The sequence below is a fragment of the Chenopodium album genome, chromosome 19 (assembly GCF_948465745.1).
Source record: "Chenopodium album chromosome 19, dcCheAlbu1.1, whole genome shotgun sequence".
In the NCBI taxonomy this organism is placed as follows: Eukaryota; Viridiplantae; Streptophyta; class Magnoliopsida; order Caryophyllales; family Amaranthaceae; genus Chenopodium; species Chenopodium album.
This window is the reverse complement of record NC_137852.1, coordinates 113,500-117,914: the sequence shown is the minus strand read 5'-3', so window position 1 is coordinate 117,914 and position 4,415 is coordinate 113,500. Positions and strand designations below refer to the sequence as shown.

The following is a 4,415-nucleotide window of genomic DNA, read 5'->3' as shown; positions in this document are numbered from 1 at the left end:
ATTACTGGGTGGGACGATCTGTCCTCCAAATTCAAGAGCAAGTTTTCTACGGCGAATCGCCGGGAGAAGACTACTGCAGAGCTTATGGGTCTGCAGCAAGGCGAGGCTGAAAGCCTCCGAGACTATCTGACTCGCTTCAGCAACGAGTCATCCAGCATTTCTCAGCTGGACCAAGGGCTGGCAGTTTTCGCCCTTCAGCACGGTCTCAGAACTGGACCGTTCTCCGACTTCATGGTCATGAATTCACCCAGGACCTTGGAGGAAGCACTGAATGCTTCGGATAAGTTCATCCGAGCTGAAGAGTGGAACAAAACAAAAACCCAACCTCAATCTGGGGGAGGGAAACAAAAGCAAGCACCCTCGTCTGAAGGCCAAGGCCAGAAGGCAAAGGGAAAGGCGAAAGCCTCGGAACAATCTTCGGCCAACGAGTCGAAGAAGGAAAAATCTGCTCCTTTCGCAGGCAGATATGAATCCTACACTCCGCTCTCTCTTCCGCGCGCTAAGATTTACAGCGTGACGAAGGAGGAGCAGAGTTACAGAAAGCCGAGACCACTCCCAGAGTGGTATCAGCGAAAGAATAAAAATCAGTGGTGTGAGTTCCATGAATCACCGAGACACAACACTGAAGAGTGTATCCAGCTGAAGGACCAAATCGAGGATATGGTCCGAAAGGGATACTTGAAAAAATATATCGCGGATCACCGCGAGAAAAAAAAGGCTGAGAAGTCTGAAAAAGACTCTCGGCAAGAAATTGACTTCCCCCGAAAGAACAGCAAAACTGCGGAAGGAAAATTCCCTCCAATCCATGTTATTTCGGGAGGAGCATGCTCTCGGAGGGAGCATAAGCGTCATCTCAGGGCTCTGACCCATCAGGTGAACCATGCTGACATTCAGCCGCCCCAGTCACCGGTGCCAAACATGACGTTCACAGCCGCTGACTGCCGGGGGGTGACGTACCCTCACGAGGACCCGTTGGTGATCATCGCCACGGTGGCCAACCACGACGTCAGCAAAGTTCTAATTGACGGTGGTAGCGGAGCAAACATTTTGTTCCGAAAGGCCTATAATCAAATCAAGCTGAAGCCCAAGCACCTCACGCCGGTATCCTACCCAGTATCCGGATTCAATGGGGCTTCAACTTATCCTGATGGGAAGGTTCTACTTCTTGTCACCATCGGCTGCGATAAAGCAGCTAGGAACGTCATAACTGAATTTTTAGTCATCGACGCTCCTTCAGTGTACAACGTGATATTGGGGAGACCCATAATTCACGAGATCCAAGGGGTTGTCTCAACTTATCATCAGCTGATGATCTACGTTTCAAACGCCGGCTTCCCCGAAAGGATCCAGGGCAGCCAAAAGGAGGCCCGAAGGTGCAACTACCTCAAGCCATCCCACTACTACAAAAAGCGTGTTTTTTGGACGCTTTTTAGGCCTTTTTTCGACGCTAAAAAGCGTCGAAAAATTATTTCTCGACGCTGCAAAAAAGCGTCGCAAATCCATGAGTCGAAAATTTATCAGGGACACAAAAAAGCGTCGAGATTCTCGACGCTTTTTAGTGTCCAAACTAATATACAAAGCGTCGAAAATTACGTATTTCGCGCATTATCCAAATGTATGTAGTTTTTTAGCGACGCTTTTCCCGTCCACATAATCAAATTTAGCGACGCTTTTTGTTGTCTTGCGTTTATTCGTGTCAGCCTATGGTATGGCGGGAAAGTCTTTGAAATTTGAAAATTTGCAATTATGTAGACATTAAAAAGCGTCTAGATTTATTTTTTAAGCTTTTTTTTTATTCCTTTTATTAAATTATTACCATCATACATACATTATAGTTATTTAAATTTATCATAAATTAAATTAATAACATTAAAATTGAAATAAACAAATATTCAATATAACAAGATCAGATTAAAAAAAAACAATAATTAATCAACAATAATAAGAGTATGTTGCTAACAATTACCAAATTTATAAATAAAAGAAAACATCAACATAATTAACTAAATAAAAAAAAGTCGCATATTATAGTAGCTTGTCCCTGAATAATACATCACTAATATAAATAAGACTAAAAACCAAAATAGATAGATGATGGCGTTATAGACGATATAGTCGCTTGTTTTGATGCTCAAGTGTCCCGACCTATTCTCTTGTTGCTCCTACATTGCCTTTTCCAATCTTCAAAAAAAAAAAAAAAAAAAGTATAAATTAGTACATTACACAATATAGCCTTATATACACACACACACACACAAGCTCAAAATTATATTGGCTTATACACAGCACAATCCAAATGAGCATAATCAAAGTTGATGTTGCAGTTGGTAGCATGATTATACAGAGCACTATAGGTTTTGTTATCCCAATTAACCAAGTCAATAGATGGCTAAATGAAGCCTCATCTTCTACATAATTAAAATTTTCTTAGCATATTTAGGTTCAAAGCATGGTGGTGTTCCCAATAGGTGGGAACTAATGGATCAGATTTAGAAATGGAGACTCAATGGATTCTCTTCGAAGTTCCTGAGATTAAGTCCAAATCAACTCAGCAGATAAAGATACAACACATCACTTCATCATATCTCAAATCACTAAAGATTCATAATTTTCATTGTCATACCCTTTTACCAGATGCAAAATATTAGTTCTAAGTAGGCATGTAGACTAAATCAATTTAAGTAGGCAACTAGATAGTCAAGAAATAGCACATCACAGTAGGTAATCACAATCAAATAATCAACCAGCATATCTGCATTAAATAATCAGCTTGTAATCCACTTTTCCTTTTCATTTATCACATTAAGAAATAGCACATCACAGTAGGTAATCCACTTTTCTTTTTCATTTATCATAAAAGAAAAGTCAATCATTTGCAACTTAGCACTAGCAGGCTAGCAGCAAAATACTTCAATGAATATAGTAAACAACAAGTTACTACACAATACAGGATCTGAAAAGTTTAAGAGTTTTTAGTTCTGGATTTCAGTTCTGAAATTGTTAGGAATATATAGTAAACAGCAAGTTACAATACACAATACAGCAAGTTACTACACAATACAGCAAGTAGCAGGGGAGCAGGGCAGACAAGCAAAATAAAAGCAGCAGGGGAGCAGGGCACACACGCGCGCACACACACACACACACGCACACACACACACACACACACACACACACACATCACAAGCAAGCATTCACACAAGCTCTGACTTTCACACACACACACACACACACACAAGCTTTGAATTTCACACACACACAAGCATTTTTGGATTGAAGTTCTGATTTCCATTTCTGAACTTCAGATCTGAATTCAGTTCTAGATTTCAGCTCTGAGTCAAATCTGATTTTTAGTTCTGAACTTCAGATCTGAATTCAGTTATGGATTTCAGCTGATATGGTTACCAGTTAATACTTCTAAAAAGATACTCATGAAAAATTAACAATATAAAATGGCATACGACTCCAGCCAAAATTTACCACAACAATGACCCAGACCATTTTATCAAATTCATCCCAAAAATTCTACTCGAAATAGTAGTAATTCATATAACTCGAATATCAAGTTTTGAAAACAAAAACTGAAAAAAAGCATACCGTTATATACATTAACATACTAAAGAGATTCCTAATTTAAGAACATATTCAAAAGAAACAAACAAAATTTATGTTCAACTTCCAATTAAGTAGATGTGCCCTCACTAAAAATAATCAAGCAAGACAACCTAAATACATTTATCAGAAACAAAGATCACGTTGTACCGTGCAAGATATTCTGGAGGACCTCCCAAATTTCACAGCCTCATCCTGAATCTGTGTTGCCAATTCCCCTGTCGGTGACAGTACTAACACGGTTGGTCCCATTTGTGTATTGTTGCGGCGCTGCTTAAGATGCATAAAACCTGGAAGAAGATAGCCTAAGGTCTTTCCAGAACCCGTCTTAGCAATTGCCACAATATCTCAACCTTGCATTGCAATTGGCCATGACTGTGCCTGAATAGGTGTAGGTGTACCTGTAAAAGCAAAAAACCACAAGAGTGCTGAGTAAAAAAGCTAAAAAGTTCCTGAGTTAAGCTATTATGAATCACAGAGGATCATGCAAGAAGAAGCACCATCCTCCTGTGCAGGTAGCGAATGCTTGCAAGATGCAAGCCACATCAGGAGGTGGCATCTTCTTTTTGGCTGGACCATGTGGCAAACTAAATCATCATCAACAGCAAGCTGGCCACGAACTTTGATGATTCGAAAAGCCCATCTCAAACAATGGTCCAGCGTAAAAGAGCACTCCAATTACAAAGATTAGCTCCTACAAACAGCCAACTAAATTAAATCTGCCTTGGATCCTTGACATAAGGCAACAAAGAACCATTTCTAAAACAATCCGGTGCTATTTGCTACCCTTTTCACTCCCAGTA

At 40.0% G+C, this 4,415-nt stretch overlaps 1 long non-coding RNA gene across 1 annotated transcript; it reads right to left on the bottom strand.

Annotated features, from left to right (window-relative positions):
• Positions 1 to 1,838: 1,838 nt before the first annotated feature.
• Positions 1,839 to 4,181, bottom strand: LOC145595979 (uncharacterized). The gene is made up of 3 exons (XR_014103055.1): positions 4,113 to 4,181; positions 3,763 to 4,013; positions 1,839 to 2,181 (listed from the first exon to the last, which is right to left on the bottom strand). It is a non-coding gene; the product is annotated as an uncharacterized LOC145595979 (long non-coding RNA).
• Positions 4,182 to 4,415: the final 234 nt, after the last annotated feature.